Source organism: Sturnira hondurensis, unplaced genomic scaffold, assembly GCF_014824575.4.
Source record: "Sturnira hondurensis isolate 20B ecotype Veracruz unplaced genomic scaffold, ASM1482457v3 Scaffold0019006, whole genome shotgun sequence".
In the NCBI taxonomy this organism is placed as follows: Eukaryota; Metazoa; Chordata; class Mammalia; order Chiroptera; family Phyllostomidae; genus Sturnira; species Sturnira hondurensis.
In genome coordinates this window covers 6,158,634-6,168,985 of record NW_028091637.1, presented here as the reverse complement: position 1 = coordinate 6,168,985, position 10,352 = coordinate 6,158,634, and the positions used below count along the sequence as shown (strand labels likewise).

At 41.7% G+C, this 10,352-nt stretch overlaps 1 pseudogene; it reads right to left on the bottom strand.

Annotated features, from left to right (window-relative positions):
• Window positions 1-3,848: 3,848 nt before the first annotated feature.
• Window positions 3,849-4,748, bottom strand: LOC119004050 (40S ribosomal protein S14-like; annotated as a pseudogene).
• Window positions 4,749-10,352: the final 5,604 nt, after the last annotated feature.

Sequence of the window (10,352 nt, the reverse complement as noted above, 5' to 3'; positions counted from 1 at the left end):
CTCTCACTCAGTCTCTTTGGGGTTCTGAACTGAACCCCAAAGGAAAGGCACACATGAAGGTCAATGACTGCATAGGGAACAAAAGACCCTTCCAGCCCTGGCTGGTGTGGCTCAGTGGATTGAGCACCGACCTGTGAACCAGAAGGTTGCAGGTTCGATTTTCTGTCAGGGCACATGCCTGGGTTGTGGGCCAGGTCCCTGGCAGGGGGGTTGTGAGAGTCAACCACACACTGACATTTCTGTCCCTCTTTTTCTCTCTCCTTTTCTCTCTCTAAAAATAAGTAAATGAAATCTGAACAAAAAGAAAAAGACCCTTTCCAGTTATGGAGAGCTAGCCCGAAGTCTGATGACCTCTCCAAGGCTGCACTGGAGCCAAAGCCCAGGCCCTAGGCGTAATGCCTCTGTTACGGATTGAACGTTAATGGCAGCCCCCTTCCAAAAATTCATATGTGGTGGTATTTGGAGATAGGCCCATGGAGTAGAATGAGGTTTAGATGAGGTCATAAGAGCAGTGCTCTCATAATGGGATCAATGCCCTTGTCAGAAGAGACGCCAGGGAGAGCCATTTCAATCTATCTCTCTGTTCCTCTCTGTCCCCTTCCCACCTGTGCACTGAGAAGAGGTCAGGTGAGGACACAGCAGGGAGGTGACATTCTGCAAGTCAGGAAGTGAGCTCTCACCAGAATCAAACCACGTTGGCACCCTGATCTCAGACTTCCGGCTCCCAGAACTGAGGAAATAAATTTCTGTCGTGTGAGCCACCCAGTCTATGGTTTTTTTGTTGTGGCAGCACAGGAAGACACCGGTGAGGTCCTACTCCTCACTCACTGGGCTCTCATGAGATACCTCGGTCCTTTGTGCAGTCCTTTGTGCTTGTACAGAGGTGGCCAGTGCGCCTGAGCCCACCCAGTGAAGACCACAGAAATGGTCCCCTTCATCTGGATGCTAGGAGTAAAAGGGAAAGTTTGGAGCTTACTTTCTGCCTTCAAGGCACATGCTCTATTAGTGTTCCAGATTCTGATGAATCAGGACCCCCTTCTAGCAAACGAGGAGGTGGGAGAGGAAGCTGAGACCCCATTGGGTGTTCATGCCCTATAATTACCCAGGAGACATAGGCATGTAAGTGTATTGATTCACAGCATGGCTTGATTGGAAGAAGTACAGGCTGGGTCTGGTATAGGGAGGGACACCCAACTTTTCTCCTTTTTGGGAGGGTGTCTCTCTACATCTCCATGGACTCTGACAACAGCTGGGAAATGGTGGCCCGGTCTCCTGAACTCATACCTTAGGGCTATGGTTCCCTGCCTTTGTTACACAATGAAATCATTTCCAGTACTCTGAAGAAGATTCTGACTTAATGGCTCTGTGAAGCAGTGGGCATCAGGATATTTTAAAGCTCTGCAAGTGAATCTAGTGTGCAGTCAAGGTTGAAAACCACTCCAGATGAGCTCTGACAGGTAAGAACCTGATCCATTTCATGGAGCAAATTCATTAAGTTGTCTCGAAATTCTAACTTATCTTATACTTCTCTTTGGGCCAGCTGAATGCCCTTACAACACATGAATGGTCCATAAGGTCTTTATTCAAATTGCTTCACTGATTTGTGTTTCAACAGACTTGCTGGGCCAACAAGGACAAATCTGTCATTGTTCCCTTGCTATGCCTGACCTGCTACCCAATAAAGCCCGCATAATTCAAAAGATGTGATACCAACATGTGCTGTTGGACAATGTGCTTCTGGATTCCATCTAGGTCACGGCCCTCCTCTGTTGCGGGAAGACTAAAGAATACATATAGTTTTCCTTCTCTAATAGATTATTTTGAGGCATGGTATTTCATTTAATCTTGTTTTTACAATGGATGCTCATGACTTATCCTTTCTTTTTATTATATATTTTTAATGAATGTTATTTTTAAAAAGATTTTATTTATTTATTTGTAGAGAGAGGGGAAGGGAGGGAGAAAGTGAGGGAGAGGCAGATCGATGTGAGAGAGAGTCATGGATCAGTTGCCCCTCGCATGCTCTCAACCAGGGACATAGCCTGGAACCAGGCATGTGACCTGCTTGGGAATTGAACTGGCAACATTTTGGTTTGTGGGGTGATGCCCAACCCACTGAGCCACACCAGTAAGAGTGTCTTTTTGTTATATTTTATTTTCCATCTCTGTATTTTAGCTCTGGAAGTTTTCCTTAATTTTATCTTTTATATTGAGTTTTTCATTTTTGTGATAATGTTACTATTTATCCAAAATATTTGTTCACTTTTTTGGTTCTCTTAAATAACATCTTATTTAGGTTTTATAGATGCAATAGATTTTCTTATTTAAAGATACTAATTTGAGCCCCTGGCTGGTGTGGCTCAGTGGCTTTAGTACCAGCCTTTGTACCAAAGGGTCAGTGGTTCGATTCTTGGTCGGGGCACATGCCTGGGTTGCGGGATAGGTCCCCAGTGTCGGGGCTGTGAGAACCAACCACATGTTGATGTTTCTCTCTTTTCCTCCCTTCCTTACCCTCTCTCTAAAAATAAATAAATACAATCCTAAAAAAATAAATAAAGATACTAATTTGAAGTTTTGTCTTCCCGAGTAGCTCCGTTTCCTCTAAGCAGCTTTATTTCATGTGTTGTTGTTTTCTGTATTCTTTATATTAGAGATTCTCCTCTGGTGTTGACAGTCATTGATTTTCTCATTTATGTTTAATAAGGGGAAATTCTGGTGTTGACTAGAAGCTGCAAATGTGTGTAATGGCCTGCCTGGCTCCGCGTTAGAGAATTCCCGAGGTCAGTATACTTGGTCTTTTCTACTTACTAAGTTGGTCATATTTCTCCCCCCCAAAAAACCCTATAATCTCCTAAGCAGAGGAGGGTGCAGGTCTGATTGTCAATGTTCCTGGGGTAGAGGGTTAGACAGGTGGGTGGGGATACTGTAAGTTCTTTCACTTAATTATTATTATTATTTTTGTCATGGACCCTGTCGGCTCAACTGTACCTGGTATTAGCCCAAAGAAGAAACCCTATGTTTTACCCTTTCTGAAGAATAAACTCCCGGACTTCTGCCATGAAGGGAAAGGGGCAGTTGTCCAAGCACAGGGAATGGGCGAGGGGACACAGAGGGACACAACTGCCTTTGAAACACCCTTGACCCAGTCCTCCTTGTATCAGCATTCTCTTCACTTTCAGTGGGTTCCAGCAATTTATGAGCCCTCTGGTGAATCGTAAATTAGCTTTCTCCGCTGTTGGTTTCAGATGCAGCTATCTTGGGTTTGCCAATTTGATCACCTCTTGTCTCCAGGTATTCGTGCCTCCAAAAATTTGGTTTCTATAGTTACCTTCCCTGCTCCACTATTGTGGATGTGCGCCTTCTAAAATCACTTTGACTGAAGTTACAGATAGGTTTTAGGAGGAATGTACTCCATCTGCCATCTTTAGAGATGGCACCTTCATTACTGTCACCATATCTTGAGAGGCAGGAATTCCTTTCCATTTCATAGACAAGAAAATGATCATGTAGTTACTGCAAGATCCAAACCTATGTTATTACTCTTTCTGTTATCCCATTCTGCCTCTCAAACTTAAAATTTGAGAACTCACACACAGAAAACTTACTCATGATACGTTGGTTACATTAGAACCACGTGTGAAATGGCCAGATGAGTGTGAAACAAAGACGACTTAATGAAGGAACTTAAAAAGTACAGGCTTTAGTTTACTCTGAAGACTGAAAACCACGTATCTCCAAAGAATTTCCCTGAAAAAAGTTGAATCTAGGTGAAGCAGCTGGAAGAATACACTACCAAATTCCTATCAAAGCGTGTGCCCTTTAACCTTGGAGTTACTAAAGTTAAGTAGTCATTTCCTTTAGAGAGACAAAAGCCACTTAAGTGAACTCTCACAAAAGCTACAATAAACCGGCTCATGAACATTTGAGGCCAAGAAAGTTGAAAATCTTATGTTTCAAAATTAGCATGTCTGAAATGAAGATAAATTAGAGAATCTGTCTGCTAGACCATTAAAAAATAATTTGAAATTTAACAGTTATTATATACCAACCAGATGTTAGTGCTATAGAGTTCTGCTTTTCTTTGTAGAATGAATATATATATATATATATATATGTGTGTGTGTGTATATATATATATATATTCACATAAAGGCAATTTGCTAACAGAAAACAATAATTTGAGGAGTCCTGTCCACAGATGGTGACCACGGTGACTCCCTTCCTGCAGGTGCTGTCAGAAGGGAAGCGGGTGACATCCTCAATCAGTGGGACCTTCATTCCCAAGTGGACAAGAGCTGACTGGACCCTTGTTCCAGCCGTCTTGGTCCTTCTCCTCCTGTGGCTGAGAGTTTGATGTGAAGGGCAGTGACGCCCAGCTCCTTGCACCCCCAGGCCGTGCCCTGGGCAGCCGACATGGTAACATGGGGAAAGGACTCATCCGTCAGTCCTGACCTCCATGTCACCAGTCACACGGCAGATGGTTTCTTTACCAGAAAGATCAATGACATGGACAAAAGCATCACTGAAGGATGAAAAGAGGTGGCAGACACCAAATACATTTTCTCCTTCAGCCACCTGAGATCGGAGGCTGGTGACTTGTTTTTTTTCTCCTTTTCCTTCCCCTTGCAAGGTGCCATTTCTGTGGGTCTTCTGCAGACTTGGCCAGTGGAAAGCTCCTTTCTAGAATATTAACAAAAAACGATTTTCAAAAGATCTCCTTGCTGTGTGTAAACATACTCATGGAAACTTCTGCCCAGAATTTAGCATAGTTCACTTGCTTATAACCTATGCTGGATCACTACTAATTTACATTGCTGGCTGTATTTATTTTTATTTATTTATTCATTTAAATCTGGAAATCGTGTGATTTTTCTCCACAAGAAAAGTCTTGGGCATGTATTCTGGCTCTGAAACATGTTTTTGTAACCGCAGAACAAGTATTTCTTTACCTACTGAGTTTTTCTTTCCCCTGCTATTTTACAAGCTCCTGTATTTTAAATGGCATTCTTGCAGGCTCTGAATGGCAGACTCTCTTAGCAGAGTCACCGATAGGGCTATGAGGGGTGTAGTGAACATACTGAGTATGTCTCCTAAAAATAGGCTTTAATTCTCATCCATTTTCAGCAATGAAAGTTAGTGGAATATTTATAAGGTCATCTAGGTCAAATTTGGACTGAGTATTGTGTCTCTTGGATGGCTTTAACTCACACTGGTAAAAGGGTAGTGGTCACTATCAATTTGTGGTATTCCATCCTTGTCTAAGGACTAAGTTTAGATTAAGTAATCTTTTGAGCAGCCTAGGTTTGTTCTGCTTCTTGATTTTGTCCATGGAAAGCCCTTTTAGTTCTTTTTAGGTCTGGGTTTCTTCTGGGTGTAGCATTTCAGCTTTGGTTCCAATCCGTGAATAACTCTAACCAAAGTAATGGGCTGCTTTGAGCATCATTTTTAACTGAAGAGACAGAGAATTTCCATCATGCGTCAGATCATCAGTCTTACTGCCAGAAGGTTTCCTAAGTGACAGCAGTGACGTATCTGTGGGGTACTGGAGAGTTCGGGTGTCTCAGAATGATAAGAGTAGGGAAATGAACCCTTCGAGGCAAATGGTAAACCGACTCAGAGAGACTCCTCCAATCCTTTGACATTATTTACCATCTTAGGACCAGTGTTTGTGTGTGTGTGTGCTTTCTAGAATTAGAGCAACTGTGCACTGATCTATCAGGTTCAATGTTGAACCTCCCGTCCCAAAACAACATTGCTGAGCTTAAGACAGTAAAAGCTCCTAAACAGTCTTCAAAGTCTTTGATCTGAGACATTTTTATGAGTAGGCGCAGAGCTTCTCAATGCATCACACCGTTGGACTGANCGACTCAGAGAGACTCCTCCAATCCTTTGACGTTATTTACCATCTTAGGACCAGTGTTTGTGTGTGTGTGCGCTTTCTAGAATTAGAGCAACTGTGCACTGATCTATCAGGTTCAATGTTGAACCTCCCGTCCCAAAACAACATTGCTGAGCTTAAGACAGTAAAAGCTCCTAAACAGTCTTCAAAGTCTTTGATCTGAGACATTTTTATGAGTAGGCGCAGAGCTTCTCAATGCATCACACCGTTGGACTGAAGCCTGGAAAGTCATGCCAGTGTGTTTGAACAAACCGTAGCTCGTGAATACCTTACTTTTTATATTGGAACATTCCTTTCCTCTTTTAAAGGGAACCAGCACTATCTTATCCCCTTTTCGCGTTCTTGAGTAGTTGAAGTGTCAGTCTCAAAAGTCTTTTCAAAAATTTTACTTTTATCCTATTACAGGGCTGGAAAACAATTAACCAAGGAAGTAAATGCTGAATCTGCAATTTAAATTACATTAAAAAATTTTGTCTTACAGAATACCTTCTCTCTTTCTTTCTTTCTTTCTTTCTTTCTTTCTTTCTTTCTTTCTTTCTGTTTTGCTCCCTCTATCACTCTCTTTCACATGCACACAAGCACATACACACATACACACAGTATACCTAATATAAGTAATTTTATTTATGGAGTTAACACTGTCAAATGATTGCATTGCAGTCTATTTATTACACATGTAATATATGAGTATGTGTCTTTTCTGCTTTGGTTAGTCATATGGTGAGATGAGCTATGCTGATATTAAAGGACAGAATCAGATAAAATACAGTTAATCTGATGATTTTAAATGTTTAAGAATAACTGCATTATTTATTCATCCAACTTTTGAATATTTGCTAGACTTCTCAGACTCTGTTCAAGGCTTTTGGAATATAAAGATGAAAAATATGAGATATTTGCTTTGTGTAGGAGACAGAGGTATAAATATAAATTACAGTTCATGACAAACTTTTGAGCAGTGTTCTAGGGGAATGCTGTAGAATGAATGTCTGTGCCCCCCCGCTGCCCCCAATTTAACAAGTTGAAATGTAACTACCAATGTGATGGTGTTTGGAGGCAGGGCATTTGGCAGGTGATTAGATTATGAGTGTGGAGTCCTCACAAGCGGGGTTAGTACCCTTACAAAAGAGACCCCACAGAGCTCCCTTACCCCTTCTCTCATATGAAGACACAATGAGAGGACAGTTTCTATGAACCAGATGTAAAATCTGCATCTTCCTTGACCTTGGAGTTCCCAGACTCCAGAAATGCAAGAAATAATTTTTTATTGTTGATAAGCCACCCCGTCCACGCAGTTTTGTCAGAGCAACCCAAACTGACTTAAGGAGCAAAGAAGTGAAGCAACCATCCTGTATGAGGGAGATTTCACAGAAGGGAACTATTTTAGCTGAATCTTGGACAGGTAATATTCTCCTGGCTTAGAAAAGAGTCAAGGAGCCCTGGCTGGTGTGGCTCAGTGGATTGAGTGCCAACCTGTGAACTGAAAGGTTAGCTAGTTTGATTCACAGTCAGGGCACATGCCTGGGTTTCGGGGCAGGTTCCTGGATGTGGGTGTGGGAGAAGCAACCAATCAGTATATTTCTCACATATTGATGTTTCTCTCCCTCTCTTTCTCCCGTCCCTTCTCTCTGAGAGGGTCAAGTACATTTTTGGGAGAATACATTTTTAGAAGAAGTGTGATGTATAATATGTCAACAGGGATTGGCCAGATTTGATGTATAAGATGGGCAAAATATAAATCAATTGATTTTTATAGCTGTGTATTTATATTAATGGGGCCATTCTTGGAGTTGTCTTGGACTCCTTTCTCCCACATGCAATATCTAATCTATTGGCAAAATCTGTAGACTCTATGTTCAAAACACATCCCAAATCAGACTACGTTACCCCATCTCCATGTTTACTGTCCAGATCCAAGTCACCATCATGTCCTGCCTGGATTACTGCAAAAATATCTTAGCTGCTAACGTTGGTTTTCTGTTTCTTTGTAACAAATTAGCATACATATAGTGGCTTAAAACTACATGCATTTATCATCCCACAGTTTTTCAGGGCCAGGAGTCTGGAGGGGGCCCAACTGGGTGCAGTGCTCAGGGTCTGATCTGATCTAGATGTCAGGAGTCTGAGTTCTCATTTGGAGGTTAGACTAAGGAAGGATATACCTACAAATTCATTCAAATTGTTGGCAAAATTCAATGCCTCGTGGTTATAGAACTAAAGGACATGCTTCTTATTGGCTCTTGGCTAGGCACAGCTCCCAGGTCTTAGAGGTCTCTCATAGTTCCCTGACACATGACCCACTCTTAAGCCACAGGTGGTTTGCTTCTTCAACATACTCAGGAGACAGACAAACACTATATGATTTCACTTATATGTGGAATCTAAAGAACAAAATAAACAGACAAAATTGAAACAGAGTCATAGACCCAGGGAGCAGATTGGTGGTTGCCAATGAGGATGGTGATGGTGGAGGTGTGGGGATTGGCTGAAAGAGGTGAAGGGATTAAGAGATACAAACTGGCAGTTACAAAATAGTCACAGGGTGTGGAATACATCATAGGGAGTATAGTCAACAGTACTGAGATAACCGTGTATGGTGCCAGGGAGGTATTGTAAATACTGGTGGCGGGAACACGTTATAAAGTGTATGATTGTATCAGCACCATATGGTACACTTAAAACAAATGCAAAATAATATTGAAAGTAAACTGTAATTGAAAACCTTAACAAGTAAACATTTTAGCTCCTAAAAAATCAAAACCACAATTAAGAGAATTTCCAATGTTTCAATCTGCTAAGGTAAAGTCTTAGGTGATGTAACATAATCATGAGAGTGACATTCTGTCACCTTTGTGGTATTCTGTTCATTGGAAGCACGTCACAGGGTCCGCCTGCGTTCATGGGAGAGTACTGTACAAGGGCATGACTCATTAGAGCTCAACAGAAGGTGTTTCCACCACATCAGTCTTCCAACTTCCACTCCTGCTCTCCTACAGTGTATTCTCCATAGTAGACAAGTAATCCTTCAAAAATGTGCAAGTAACAACTGCATTCTCTTGCTCACATTCCTCTTAGAAGGCCTGTAAGATCATGCATGTATGATTGCTGACTACCTCTCACTTCATTTTTCACCAGTCTTCCCCCTGCCTATTCTTCTTCAGCCACATGGGAATCTTTGCTTCTTAGCCATGTCAAGCCCACTTCTGCCTGAGGGTCTTTGCATTAGCTATTTTCTCGACCTCAAACACTACCCCAGCAGATCTTTGGCTTCCCCCCACCCCCACACTAGGACATTTTTTCATTGCTTTTAGAGAGAGCAGAAGGGAGAGATAGAGGAGGAGGAGGGAGAGAGAGAGAGAAACATCAATCATTTGCCTCCCACACGTGTCTCCACCAAGGCTCACAGCTGCAACCTAGGTATGTGCCCTGAGTAGGAATCAAATCTGAAAGCTTACTGTGAACAGAATGATGCCCCAACCAACTGAGCCACACCAGCCAGGGCTTCCCCAGCAGATCTTTATGACTTGAACCCTCTCTTCATTTAGGCACCTGCTCAAATGTCACTTCCTCAGAGAGCTCTTGTCTCAGAAACCCCAATCTAAGAGTCCTTCCTTTGTGGTATTTCCACTGTATACCCCTACATTTTCCCTCTCCCTTATTTTCTCCCTAGCCTTCATCTCTCTCTATTTTTTTAGAATAGAGTTGTCCATTTATTGTTTTTTGAAGTTTTATTGTTGACACTATTGCAGATGACCTCATTTCCTGCCCTTCACCTCCCTTCCTCCCAACCCTTGTCCCCAATCCCTCTAGCCATCATCACACTGTTGTCCGTGGCCATGGGTTATACATACATGTTTTTTGGGCAATCTCTTCACCTCTTTCATCCAGTCCCCCTCCCTTGTGACAGCTGTCAGTCTGTCCCATGTATCCATGCCTCTGTTTCTATTTTGTTAGTTTATTTTGTTCACTAGGTGTCCACTTATTAACTGATTGTTTCTCTCACTAGAACTCAAGCTCCAGGAGGAGCAGAACCTTGTTTTTCTCATTCACTGTTGTTTACCCAGCGCTTAAGTCATTGCCTAGTACGGAGTCGGCACTCACTATCTTGTGTGCAAGTAAATGATGAAAGGATTTAGGGCACAAAATAAAACTTTTCAAAATATTTTATTGTCATTGATAATATGTTTAATTTTTCAAGTAAGCGGTGACTGAATCCTAAACCATACTATGAAATCTGACTTGTGATTTGATTTGATTGGAATAGTGAAGAACATTCAATGTCTCAAATGATGTGTAAAGTCACTTGGGTAACATCAGAACAATTGACATTTTTTAGTTGTCAAATGATTGAAATTACTTATGGTGGAAAAACCTCATATAAACACAGAAGAAGTCAATAATGGAAGAAGGGAAATAAAAAAGATGTAAGACATGTAGAAAACAAGTAGTAAAA